The 14,598-nt window shown below is 41.6% G+C and overlaps 1 long non-coding RNA gene across 2 annotated transcripts; it reads right to left on the reverse strand.

Moving 5' to 3' along the window:
- Nucleotides 1–1,881: 1,881 nt before the first annotated feature.
- Nucleotides 1,882–11,668, reverse strand: LOC139192856 (uncharacterized). 2 transcript variants are annotated; one of them, XR_011577340.1, is made up of 3 exons: nucleotides 11,354–11,668; nucleotides 11,102–11,194; nucleotides 1,882–2,492 (listed from the first exon to the last, which is right to left on the reverse strand). It is a non-coding gene; the product is annotated as an uncharacterized lncRNA (long non-coding RNA). The 2 variants fall into 2 exon arrangements; XR_011577339.1 differs by having other exon boundaries at nucleotides 11,110–11,194; nucleotides 11,354–11,646.
- Between the last annotated feature and the right edge of the window lie 2,930 nt (nucleotides 11,669–14,598).

Genomic DNA, 14,598 nt, shown 5'->3' on the forward strand with positions numbered 1-14,598 from the left:
TCTACTTCTTGGATTTGGGTAATCAGAAGTATAATAGTTAGAAAACTCCCACAACCACGAGAACAAATATGATGCGTTCGAGCACTGGTTTAGTTATTTATGGGAAGCCTCAAGGCCTACACCTAAGGCCCCACAAAGGCACCTGTTATAACTAACACGGTTTCTTGGATACATACATATATACAACTAAAGCACGACAACCATTTTACATCTGCCATGCTAAAGATGGCAGTGGCACGCCTGAGCACCTAAATGTTAACCTTGATTGTGAGCCTCGAGGCCTACACCTAAGGCCCCACAAAGGCACCTCTCAAAGTTAACGCTGTCCTTCTCTTTCAGCCTTGCCCAAAGAGTCTTACCCGAAGAGTCTTGCCCGACGAGACTTGCCCGACAACGTCCGACAGCGAAGCAGAAGCCCGTCAGCAGCCCTCAACCGGCGCCAACCTCCAGGGGAGCTATGTGCTCGTCGGCCAGGAAACATCCCCGACGGAGATTCCTGCCACGAACACCAAGGCTCAAGACCACCATTGGACTCGCCTCAAGGTTGGGAGAAAAGGCAGTTATTAAACCAAGGGTGGAGCACACACGACGGCGCACTAAAGCCGGAAGGATTCCGACAAAAATCTGTAGAACCCTGTATTTTTTTGCACTTTGACTCGAACCAACTTCGACTGGCGATGTCCAGTTAACGTTTACCGTTGACATTTTGACGCAATTGGCTTTGAGACCCTCCCAGGGCATCTCGACACGCTAATTTTGAGTCCACACTTTTTTCTCCAAATTCAATTGTTTTAATAGAGTTTTACTAATGGGTCCTTTATATGCTTAGGTGCGATTGTTATTAGTGACCTTGTCCTTCCTAATTTGAACAATTTTTCGTGGACAGAATATCTATGAGTAGACCCTTTTTTCATATGCATGATTTTGTAGAATTCGTACTAGGATGCACACATGAAAAACATAATTGAAGGATTTCACGTTCTACTAAAACGATTATGATCTATGGTGACGTTTTGGGCTAGAAAGCTCTTGAATTTTTATGATACGATGTTTCGAGCTATTGAGCTCCTATGCTATGATATGAAAAGAATATGTTTATGTTTTATGTTCTTACTTAGTCGGTAATCATACACACAACAAGAGTATGTACCTATCTATGGCCATATGATGTAGTTTTACGCGTATCAAGGTACCTTATGATATACTCTTATCTTCATTGCAAAACTAGTGTCAGAAAGCTTCACTAGCCAAGGCTAGTGCCGGCGTGACATGTTTTCTTCACAAGGGCAACCCAATGTTATACAAATTTGCCTTTTGTAATGAGTCTTTTCATGGTTAATATGATACCACTAATAAGCACATTGTCATATATGATATACGAATATTTTATGGCATGATAGGATTTTCAGAAAAACCTACTTCGTATGATACTATATGAGTTTTCCAAAACAAGGATTAGTAGGTTAAAAAACAGAGTTATGTTACTTATTTTTCTATGACTACAAAAAAATGGGTCTTATGGGACGCTTAAAACGTGTTGCAAAAGTAGCCAAATGCGTCGCAATAGCCCTTTAACGACGGCCTTGCGACGGTTAGTAACGCATCGCAACAAAGTGGTGTCGTAAATGTTTGGTCGATTATATGCGACGCTTTTAGTGCATCGCAAATACTATTTACTACGGGTTTGCGACAGTAGATTACGCGTCGCAAATAAGTGGTCTCAGGTTAATAAAAAAAAAAAAAAAAAAAAAAAAAAGTGTGCATCAAATGAGACGCCACAACAACATTATTTTTAATAGCTTCACCAAAATTATTTCATTTGAAATTTACTATAGGTTCCAAACTAAAATAACAATCCAACCTCACTGATACTATTCATAATTCACAAATCCAAAAATATTTATTTGGTTTCTTTGAGAATGAAGAATGTATTTCACTTCTAGTATTTAAACATATATACATTATCCTAAACATTTATACCATCTATAATCCTACAGGAATTGTCACTCCAGATTGGTACAAGTTCGACAACTAACTTCCTCCCCTTGATCCTGCGAGTAATTATGTCACTCCTTGCAGCAGCTCTACTCTTAGTCCTCTTCATAGAGGCTCAAATTAAAACAGAGGTATGTCCGCCAATTGACTGGGAATTAAAAGTATCTAATTCAATGGAACACTTACTGGTAACACATTAATGATTCAGAGTCGTCTCCTTTCCCTTTGCCAGTGTAGGCTGTGTGAAGATCTCCATTGTCACCCTTATTCTCCGCATCAAATTCAGACATCAAAGCCTCTGCAATAGTGCTAGAATTGAAGTTCTTACAAACACAAGGTAGGCAAATAATTTGGGAAACAAAAAGAAAAAACTGCAGCTCTGCTTATCAATGAGAGGTGTAGTGTTCTTGAAATACAATTGAATATGAAAGTTAACAAGTTGAACCCCAATAAACTTGGGAAGCACTCTGAGAGGCATATCACTGCGGACAAGGAATCTGCAGTCAGAAACACAGGATAAGCGCAAAATCATGAGAGAACACTTTCATATAACACAAGCTATTAACAAAAAAGAGTTTCCCTTTGCAATAACAAGCGTGTCCTCCTTTTTCTATGCAAATCTTAAATAATGATAAGGTGTGTGAAAATTATTTGGTATGTAGGCTTCACAACATAGGCAACCAATTTGAGCAAGCCATTATACAATCAGGACCAATCTTAGAAATTCATGAGCAATCCCCCCTCCCATGTACTTTTTATTTTGGTAAATATACGTATTCGATGCAGTGAAATTCTTACAGGTAAATAATAGCAATCATATTTCATTGTAGCGATACAAATCAAGATAATTAAAGCACAAAGGAAGGGGTAACTATTAACTACTTGTGTGCATAATGGTTCCAGGGGTCTAACAAACCATTGACCTTGAAAGCAATCATTCTGATTTTCCTACAAGCATAAATGAAAGGGAACCATTTTTTTTTTTCCATTGCAGCAACAAATTAAGACAATTAATTTGATTTTTCCTACAAACATAACTTAGTTTTTTATTGGTAACACATTCAACAACAACAACAAAGCCTTTTCCCACTAAGTGGGGTCGGCTATATGAATCCTAGAACGCCATTGCGCTCGGTTTTGTGTCATGTCCTCCGTTAGATCCAAGTACTCTAAGCCTTTTCTTAGAGTCTCTTCCAAAGTTTTCCTAGGTCTTCATCTACCCTTTCAGCCCTGAACCTCTGTCCCGTAGTCACATCTTCGAACCGGAGCGTCAGTCGGCCTTCTTTGCACATGTCCAAATCACCGGAACCGATTTTCTCTCATCTTTCCTTCAATTTCGGCTACTCCTACTTTACCTCAGATATCCTCATTCTCAATCTTATCCTTTCTCGTGTGCCCACACATCCCACGAAGCATCCTCATCTCTGCTACACCCATTTTGTGTACGTGTTGATGTTTCACCGCCCAACATTCTGTGCCATACAACATCGCTGGCCTTATTGTCGTCTTATAAAATTTTCCCTTGAGCTTCAGTGGCCTACGACGATCACACAACATGCTGGATGCACTCTTACACTTCATCCATCTAGCTCGTATTCTATGGTTGAGATCTCCATCTAATTCTCCGTTCTCTTGTAAGATAGATCCTAGGTAGCGAAAACGGTCGCTTTTTGTGATCTTCGCTAAATTGCTCCGGTCATTAGTGTGGATAAGTATATAAATGGATAGAGATAGGAAAGCAAACACAAGATGTACGTGGTTCACCCAGATTGGCTATGTCCACGGAATAGAAGAGTTCTCATTAATTGTGAAGGGTTTACACAAGTACATAGGTTCAAGCTCTCCTTTAGTGAGTACAAGTGAATGATTTAGTACAAATGACATTAGAGTACAAATGACATTAGGAAATATTGTGGGAGAATGATCTCGTAATCACGAAACTTCTAAGTATCGGAGTGTGGTATCATCTTGACTTGCCTTATCTGTCTCATAGGTAGATGTGGCAGCTTCTCTGGAAGTACTCTTCCTCCATCCAGGGGTGGTATCTTTAACTGGTGGAGATGCACAAGGTAATGTATCAATTTCACTTGAAGCTTACTTGTAGTTTCAGGCTTGGTCAAGCGCGATACAAACCATGTAGTAGGAGTCCCCCAAGTCGCCGAGCTAGGGGATTTGCTGAAAGAGGTGACAGACAAGGTAAGCAATCAGAGCTCCGGCTGATTGTTCACCTTCTCCCCATCTTGCAGCAGCATGAAGGATAAAGAGAAGAAAAATGAGAAGAGATGATATGGGATACTTTTGCTTTTGAAGAAGTAACTTTCCACAGGCTTATTCTTGAACTGAGCTGGAGGGTTTTCTGGTTTCCTCCAGAGTATAAGGCCGACTGAAGAATTTGAGGGTCAAAACAAGTCCATCAAATCTAGAGTACGTTCGACCCTGCTGATATGGGATACTTTTGCTTTTGACAAAGTAATGGATGGATCGGCACGTGTGCTGTTACGCTTGTCTCCACATGCTTCCTTGTATCCTTCGCACTTGCCCTATCTGTTCCTCAAGCAGATGCGGTATCTTCCCTGGCAACATAAGATGTTGAAGATGAGTACTCGAGAGCAATGCCAGGTAAGTAATCAGGTAAGGGGTTCCAGGCTGTCAGTTCCTGGCTGGGAGCTTGATTTCAAGTGCTGACTGATTGCTCTCTTTCTCCTTGTCTTGCAGGTAAAAACAAGGCCAAAGGAAAAGACAGGGAAAAAGCATGATATGGGATACTCTTGCTTTTAACCCTGATGATATGAGATATTCTTGCTCTAGTATAGCTTGTTTGCAGAGGTATTATCGGGGGGAAAGAAAGCTGAATATTTCGAAAGGCTTCGTTGGGAGTGCCCTCTCAGATATGAGGAAGGGTTGAGCATTTTTGCAGGTCTGCCTGTCCGTTGGGGATAGAGGTCGACATATATAGGAGTCTCCCTAACAACAAGTAGTAATGCTATTCCTTTACCCTGCTTGGTCATAGCACGGTAGTGGGAGGTGCCAGCTTCACATGTTTTAACTCTGTCAGAGCACTTTGAAAAAGTGGTATGTGGTATCTGGCTCTCGAGATTCGGAGAACGATGCTTCTTCGATTTTTGAGAAAGCAATCATGGTGGGGGTCTGGCTCTCGAGATTCGGGGAGCAGTGTCTCTTCGATTTTTGAGAAAGTAATCATGTTGGGAGTCTGGCTCTCGAGATTCGGAAGGCGGTGCCTCTTCGATTTTGGAGTAAGCAATCTTGTTGGGAGTGTTTTCTCGGATGTGAGTAAAGGTTGGGCATGTTTGCTAGTCTACCTTGCCACGAAGCACGGAGGTTGACACACAGGGACTTTCCAATTATCCAGCAGTGGTACTGTTCCTTTACCCTTGTGGGTAATAATATGGTAGCTAGACCTTCAAAATTTATGTGTCTAAACTTTGTTAGTGCTGTTTCTTTGCTATTCTTTTACCTTTCTTGGTCAGAGCGATGTAGTGGGAGCTGCAAGCTTCACGTGCTCAACTTTGGCAGAGACTTTGACAAAGTTATCTGTGGTACCCATGAGCTATTGTTGCGTGTGGGAAGTGGGTGATTGAACAGTAAGATTCATGTGCTTTCTACTTCACCAGAAGTCTTCGACAAAATGCCCATAATTTCCGCAAAGCTGAGTGTGCGTGTGACAGGTGCTGACAAGGCTAGAAAAGAAGGTGCCTCTTCGATTTCTGAGATCGGCCCTCGTGGTCTCTGAGCAGCCCAGCTTTTGAGAAAGCGAGCGCCTCTTCGATTGATTCGGAGAACGATGCCTCTTCGATTTTTGAGAAAGCAATCATGCTGGGGGTCTGGCTCTCGAGATTCGGGGAGCAGTGTCTCTTCGATTTTTGAGAAAGTAATCATGTTGGGAGTCTGGCTCTCGAGATTCGGAGGGCGGTGCCTCTTCGATTTTGGAGCAAGCAATCTTGTTGGGAGTGTTTTCTCGAATGTGAGTAAAGGTTGGGCATGTTTGCTAGTCTACCTTGCCACGAAGCACAGAGGTTGACACACAGGGACTTTCCAATTATCCAGCAATGGTACTGTTCCTTTACCATCTCTTCGATTTTTAAGAAAGTAGTCATGTTGGGAGTCTGGCTCTCGAGATTCGGAGGACAGTGCCTCTTCGATTTTGGAGCAAGCAATCTTATTGGGAGTGTTTTCTCGAATGTGAGTAAAGGTTGGGCATGTTTGCTAGTCTACCTTGCCACGAGGCACAGAGGTTGACACACAGGGACTTTCCAATTATCCAACAGTGGTACTGTTCCTTTACCCTTGTGGGTAATAATATGGTAGCTAGACCTTCAAAATTTATGGGTCTAAACTTTGTTAGTGCTGTTTCTTTGCTATTCTTTTACCCTTCTTGGTCAGAGCGATGTAGTGGGAGCTGCAAGCTTCACGTGCTCAACTTTGGCAGAGAACTTTGGCAAAGTTATCTGTGGTACCCATGAGCTATTGCTGCGTGTGGGAAGTGGGTGATTGGACAGTAAGATTCATGTGTTTTCTACTTCCCCAGAAGTCTTCGACAGAATACCCATAATTTCCGCAAAGCTGAGTGTGCGTGTGACAGGTGCTGACAAGGCTGGAAAAGTAGGTGCCTCTTCGATTTCTGAGATCGGCCCTCGTGGTCTCTGAGGAGCCCAGCTTTTGAGGAAGCGAGCGCCTCTTCGATTTCTGAGATCGGCTTTCGTGGTCTTTGAGCAGCCCAACTTTTGAGAAAGCAAACACCTCTTCGATTTATGAGATCAACCCTCGTGGTCTCTAAGCAGCCCGGCTTTTGAGAAAGCAAACGCCTCTTCGATTTCTGAGCAGACGCCTCTTCGATGTCTGAAGCTCCGTCGAGTGCAGCTTTTTATAGGGCTGGCATTAAGTTCCAAAGCACACTTAAATCTCCACCAGTAGAAGCTCCATTCTTGCACTTCTAAGATCTTGATTTGTCCGACCTCTTCTCTCTTCAATACCTTTGAAAATGTCTGGCCCCTTCAACCGTCGTTTTGACTTGAACCTTGTTGAAGAGGCAGCCCCGCCTTCTCCAGACAACATATGGCGCCCATCCTTCGTCTCCCCTACTGGTCCTCTTACCGTTGGGGATTCCGTGATGAAGAATGATATGACCGCTGCGGTGGTGGCCAGGAACCTTCTCACTCCCAAAGATAACAGACTACTTTCCAAACGGTCTGATGAGTTAGCTGTTAAAGATTCACTGGCTCTCAGTGTTCAGTGTGCAGGTTCTGTGTCTAATATGGCCCAACGCCTATTTGCTCGAACCCGCCAAGTTGAATCATTGGCGGCCGAAGTGATGAGTCTCAAACAGGAGATTAGAGGGCTCAAGCATGAGAATAAACAGTTGCACCGGCTCGCACATGACTATGCTACAAACATGAAGAAGAAGCTTGACCAGATGAAGGAAACTGATGGTCAGGTTTTACTTGATCATCAGAGATTTGTGGGTTTGTTCCAAAGGCATTTATTGCCTTCGTCTTCTGGGGCTGTACCGCGTAATGAAGCTCCAAATGATCAACCTCTGATGCCTCCTCCTTCTAGGGTTCTGTCCAGTACTAAGGCTCCGAATGATCCCCCTCTGATGCCTTCTCTTTCTGGGGCTCTACCGACTGCTAAGACTTCTCCTAAGCAACCTTTGTGAAGGCTCCATCTTGTTTGTTTATTTTGACTCATGTATATGTACATATTTGTAGCTTATCGGGGATATCAATAAATAAGTTTTCCTTCATTTCAACGTATTGTGTTAAATACACCAAAGCCTTCTTCGCTAAGTTCTTTGAATTTTCTTTTGTTGAAGCTTGTATGTTGAAGCTTTCTGAGTGGAGCATGTAGGTTGGGGTAGTGTTCCCTTAATTTTTCGAGTGAGGAAAACTTCTCGGTTGGAGACTTGGAAAATCCAAGTCACTGAGTGGGATCGGCTATATGAATCTTAGAACGCCATTGTGCTCGGTCCTGTGTCATGTCCTTCGTTAGATCCAAGTACTCTAAGTCTTTTCTTAGAGTCTCTTCCAAAGTTTTCCTAGGTCTTCCTCTACCCCTTCGGCCCTGAACCTCTGTCTCATAGTCGCATCTTCTAATCGGAGCGTCAGTAGGCCTTCTTTGCACATGTCCAAACCACCGTAACCGATTTTCTCTCATCTTTCCTTCAATTTCGGCTACTCTTACTTTACCCCGGATATCCTCATTCCTAATCTTATCCTTTCTCGTGTGCCCACACATCCAACGAAGCATCCTCATCTCCGCTACACCCATTTTGTGTACGTGTTGATGCTTCACCGCCCAACATTCTGTGCCATACAGCATCGCCGGCCTTATTGCCGTCCTATAAAATTTTCCCTTGAGCTTCAGTGGCATACGGCGGTCACACAACACGCCAGATGCACTCTTCCACTTCATCCATCCAGCTTGTATTCTATGGTTGAGATCTCCATCTAATTCTCCGTTCTTTTGCAAGATAGATCCTAGGTAACGAAAACGGTCGCTCTTTGGTATTTCTTGATCTCCGATCCTCACCCCTAACTCGTTTTGGCCTCCATCTGCACTGAACTTGCACTCCATATATTCTGTCTTTGATCGGCTTAGGCGAAGACCTTTAGATTCCAACACTTCTCTCCAAAGGTTAAGCTTTGCATTTACCCCTTCCTGAGTTTCATCTATCAACACTATATCGTCTGCGAAAAGCATACACCAAGGAATATCATCTTGAATATGTCCTGTTAACTCATCCATTACCAACGCAAAAAGGTAAGGACTTAAGGATGAGCCTTGATGTAATCCTACAGTTATGGGAAAGCTTTCGGTTTGTCCTTCATGAGTTCTTACGGCAGTCTTTGCTCCTTCATACATATCCTTTATAGCTTGGATATATGCTACTCGTACTCCTTTCTTCTCTAAGATCCTCCAAAGAATGTCTCTTGGGACCCTATCATACGCTTTTTCCAAATCTATAAAGACCATGTGTAAATCCTTTTTCCCATCTCTATATCTTTCCATCAATCTTCGTAAGAGATAGATTGCCTCCATGGTTGAGCGCCCTGGCATGAACCCGAATTGGTTGTCCGAAACCCGTGTCTCTTGCCTCAATCTATGCTCAATGACTCTCTCCCAGAGCTTCATTGTATGACTCATTAACTTAATACCCCTATAGTTCATGCAATTTTGTACGTCGCCCTTATTCTTGTAGATAGGCACCAAAGTGCTCGTTCGCCACTCATTTGGCATCTTCTTCGTTTTCAAAATCCTATTGAAAAGGTCAGTGAGCCATGTTATACCTGTCTCTCCCAAAACTTTCCACACTTCGATTGGTATATCGTCTGGGCCTATTGCTTTTCTATGCTTCATCTTCTTCAAAGCTACAACCACTTCTTCCTTCCGGATTCGACGATAAAAAGAGTAGTTTCTGCACTCTTCTGAGTTACTCAACTCCCCTAAAGAAGCACTCCTTTCATGTCCTTCATTGAAAAGATTATGAAAATAACCTCTCCATCTGTCTTTAACCGCGTTCTCTGTAGCAAGAACCTTTCCATCCTCATCCTTGATGCACCTCACTTGGTTTAGGTCCCTTGTCTTCTTTTCCCTTGCTCTAGCTAGTTTATAGATATCCAACTCTCCTTCTTTGGTATCTAGTCGTTTATACATATCGTCGTAAGCCGCTAACTTAGCTTCTCTGACCGCTTTCTTCGCCTCTTGCTTCGCTTTTCTATACCTTTCACCATTTTCATCGGTCCTCTCCTTGTATAAGGCTTTACAACATTCCTTCTTAGCCTTCACCTTTGTTTGTACCTCCTCATTCCACCACCAAGATTCCTTTTGGTGTGGGGCAAAGCCCTTGGACTCTCCTAATACCTCTTTTGCTACTTTTCGGATACAACTAGCCATGGAATCCCACATTTGGCTAGCTTCCCCCTCTCTATCCCACACACATTGGGTGATTACCTTCTCTTTGAAAATGGCTTGTTTTTCTTCTTTTAGATTCCACCATCTAGTCCTTGGGCACTTCCAAGTCTTGTTCTTTTGTCTCCCTCTTTTGATATGTACATCCATCACCAACAAGCGATGTTGATTAGCCACGCTCTCTCCTGGTATAACTTTGCAATCCTTACAAGTTATACGATCCCCTTTCCTCATTAGAAGAAAATCTATTTGTGTTTTTGACGACCCACTCTTGTAGGTGATCACATGTTCTTCTCTCTTCTTAAAGAAGGTGTTGGCTAAGAAGAGATCATATGCCATTGCAAAATCCAAGATAGCTTCCCCATCCTCGTTTCTCTCCCCAAAACCATGGCCACCATGAAAACCTCCATAGTTGCCTGTCTCCCTGCCCACATGTCCATTTAGATCTCCTCCTATAAATAACTTCTCCGTCTGAGCAATTCCTTGCACCAAGTCTCCAAGGTCTTCCCAAAATTTCTCCTTCGAACTCGTATCCAACCCTACTTGAGGTGCGTACGCACTAATCACATTGATAAGTTCTTGTCCTATTACAATCTTGATTGCCATGATTCTATCTCCTACCCTCTTGACATCTACAACATCTTGTGTCAAGGTCTTGTCCACGATGATGCCAACACCGTTTCTCGTTCTATTTGTGCCCGAATACCAAAGTTTAAACCCTGAGTTTTCTAGATCCTTTGCCTTACTACCAACCCACTTAGTTTCTTGTAGGCACATAATATTTATCATTCTCCTCACCATAACTTCCACTACTTCCATAGATTTTCCCGTTAAGGTTCCTATATTCCACGTTCCTAAACGCATTTTGCTTTCTTGAACTCTACCCTTCTGTCCTAGCTTCTTCACCCTCCCCCGTCTAATAGGATCAAAGTACTTCTTTTGTGTGTCCCGTGTAAAGTTGATAGGAGCATATGCTCCCAAACAACTTTGAGTGGAGTCGTTCGAAAAGAAGTTTCTACGGCCCCCTTGCTCATTTAACACTGCATCCGGGTGCCGATGGAGATACAGCGACCCTTGCTCACTTATCACTGTGCTCGGGCCACACAGCGCGCCACTTACGGGTGACGCCCTAGCTTTAGCGCGATTTTGTTCTGGATTCATTAAATCAAATAAATTTTACCAACCAACCGAGATGATCTTCACATTCCACGGGTTCACAATCTTTGCTCTGACTCCACACTATCATCTTTGAATCGCATGAAAACCCCCATAACTGCATCACAAGACAACATACACAAACAACACAATCCATAACAGCTAGAATGCGCTTTCAAAAGTCACATAAAACAAATTCAGAAAGCTACAATCTCAATGACCAAGATAACAATTTCTTAATGCAATTAAAACCTTAGAACTGAAAGTTTCCACTTACTCTTATTGAAAATCTCAACAAGACGAAAACCACCACAACCCAATCCCAATCCTCCGCCTTCAACACCGAGGGTTTATCCGTAACCTCATAAGCAATCACCACCGAATCCCTATCCTTGCATGCTAAACTCCTTATGCACCGTCACGCAGTCCGACTTTGCCCTCTTCATCTGCTTCACCTTCACATCAGTGGGTACATATAAACCCCATCTTCCAAAAACTCCTTCACACTGTATATCATAATTAGACGCACTGGCACCAAAAAGAGAAATCAAAACTTCATTTACAAAGAGAAGTCAAAGACCATTCCGTAATTATGAACACTGAGCGATATTTATGTTTGGTTAGTGAGAAAACGCAAGAAACGGAATCGTATTTTTCATTCATCAAAACTTTTCTCAGGAAACAAACAGAGAGAGAGAGAGAGAGAGCATATGGCAAGTGATTAGAGCATAGCTTCGCTGGAAATCGGCGCTTGACTGTGAATCGGAGAGAGATAGGGGATTTGATTTGGGGCAACTTGATTGTAGATCTGAGAAGCAGCCATTAACTTTACCGAAAGATTAAAAACGGTGAAATATCTTTCTTTTAAAGATGGGGCGCATTAAATGAAAATCAGGCGCTAAATGAAATTGTTTGGAAGGGTGTCGTATCAAATACATCATTTGCGACGTTACTTAAACTAGAGTCGCAAAAGTTTCATCCCAAACACCATGCGCGCTATATTATTGAGAATTTGCGATGGTTGTGTGCTCTGTCGCAAATAAAGTGTCGTTAAAGGGCCTTTTTCTTGTAGTTGTCCATTTACCTTTGTTTATCGCCCCGTTCAGAACATAGAAATGAGGAATACGACCCCAACTTCGAGGCATTCCTGTATGGGTAGCTTCGAGTCCTCCCCTATATATAGGTCATCTTCATATGTAACCACACTTTTAAATAATATTTCTCTCGCTTGTAATCTTGATTAGTCGTACACTCTGAACATATTCTTGTATTCTCATATTTTAATTTTTAGAAGATATGTATTTTATTTATAATTATTATATTCGGCGCAAATTTGCATGCATGTTTACACGTTCTAAGCATAACCTCGATATGATGGCTTGTGTCACTCATTGAGTGTCGACCAGCATGTGACACTTGAAAGTGAATCCCACATCATGAAAAAAGGGACCTTGCGTATGCTTATAAGTAATTGGGCTCCTACTCTTATTGCCAATTGATTTTATGGTGGAACCTTAACTTTCTTCATGATATTAAAGCAGGTTATCCCATTGGTGAAGCCCAACGGCCAAACATGCTCTAAAACACTCTATTTGTGTCATCCACGTGCTAGGCTTGAAAACTTGCCCCATGTGAGGAGGCGTGTTGAGAGTGAATCCCACGTTGGGAAATTGAGGGATCTTGCATGTGCTTATAAGTAGTTGAGTTACTCCCTATATTTCTAATTGGTTTTACTGTGCAACCTAAACTTTCTTTAGTGGCCATTCACTGGCCATCTCCTTGGCCTCCGAACACCAAGATCTGGGTGTGTCAATCGCTCATTCTGTTATGTAGTCACAAACACCCTATCGAGCCTCTCTTTATTTTAGCATGATGAGTTGTTATCCAAGTGTAAGGAAGGCTAGGTAGCCTAAGTCTTTCAAATTGCAAGCACTTACAAATCCCCTAAAATTAAGGATTTTCTTGATAGGTTGCACTTGTTCACCTTCCTTTTTATAACTATGGAGTAATTCATTGAAATCTCCTCCAACAACCCAAGATATAGAATTAGCTTACGCTAATCGCTAAAAGATGTCCCACAATAAAGTCATTCTTTATCACCGGGTGAGTGCAAAAGCCGGTGAATTTTCATATTGGTCATCATATCCAATTCCACCAATCTCTACATCAATATAATGCTCAGTGGAAGAAATAACTCTAAGGTTTAAATTACTTTTCTGAAGATGCGGAGACCTTTCGATTGACCTCTCGAATAAATACAATAAACCTTGCTAAAACCCACTTGAGCTTTCAGTAAATGAAGGGTAGAAAGATGACATTTTTTTCAAACAAAAACACTATCATGGTATCTTTCTGCCTAATTAACAAGATCTAGCATCCCCTAAACTATCCAAGATTTTTCAAACCCTTGACAGTTCCATATTAGGTTAGTTGCATTAGGTTGTACATATTATGTAATCAAACTAGAAGTCTAAATTAAGTATTGAACAACTACTGGCTTTAAAAATAAAACTACTTTTACCATCTCAACTCTAAACCTAATTGATATAATAGTAGGGAATCGAAGATGACGAAGGTTTTAGAGAGAGAAAAATCTTTGGAGAGAATATATTTTTCATTAATTCAGCATATTGTTACAATTACATTGATATACTACTAACACTATGAATATTGTTGCCTAAGCAACTTAACTAACTCTAACTAACTTCTTTAACAGCCTTTGTAATCTTGTGACAAGTGTCCCCTTTTACACCATTAGATCACTATCCTTTACATTCTCCCTCAAGCTTAGGAAAGGAGAATATCCAAGACTGAGATTGTTGAAGTGTGTTTGAAACAAGGGTGTAGACAAGCCCTTTGTTAAAATATCAGCATATTGTTCACTGGATGACATAAATTGCACCTGTAATAGCTTTTTTGCCACTTTTTCTCTAACAAAATGAATGTCCACCTCAATGTGTTTAGTTCTTTGGTGTAGCACAAGATTGCAAGTAAGTGCAATGGCAGACATATTATCACAATAAAGAATAGGTTGAGTAGGAATAGGGACATGCAGAAATGATAAAAGTTGTCTTATAGTCCAATTAAGCAACAGTAGTTGCAAGTGCCGATATTCAGCTTCAATATATGACCTGGAAACTGTTTGTTGATTTTTAGAAGACTATGCGATTGGATTTGATCCCAACAATACCACGAAACCTGTTATAAATCTTCTGTCATTAGGGTATCCTGCCCAATCATCATCTAAAAATGCTCTAACAGTATCCAAGTTAACATCCAAATCACCCTTAACATAATGTACACCCAGATTGACTATGCCATTCAAGTATCTCAGTATCCTCTTGACTGTAATAAAGTGAGATTCCATAGGGTTTTGCGTGAATTGACAAACCTAATAAACTGCAAAGGTTATATCAAGTCTTGTAAATGTAAGATACTACAATGCTCAAACTACACTTCTATACAAACCAGGGTTGTTATATGGTGCTTCATCATCAAGTAACAATCTGTTATATGGCAAGC

Source organism: Malus domestica, chromosome 16, assembly GCF_042453785.1.
Source record: "Malus domestica chromosome 16, GDT2T_hap1".
NCBI lineage: Eukaryota > Viridiplantae > Streptophyta > Magnoliopsida > Rosales > Rosaceae > Malus > Malus domestica.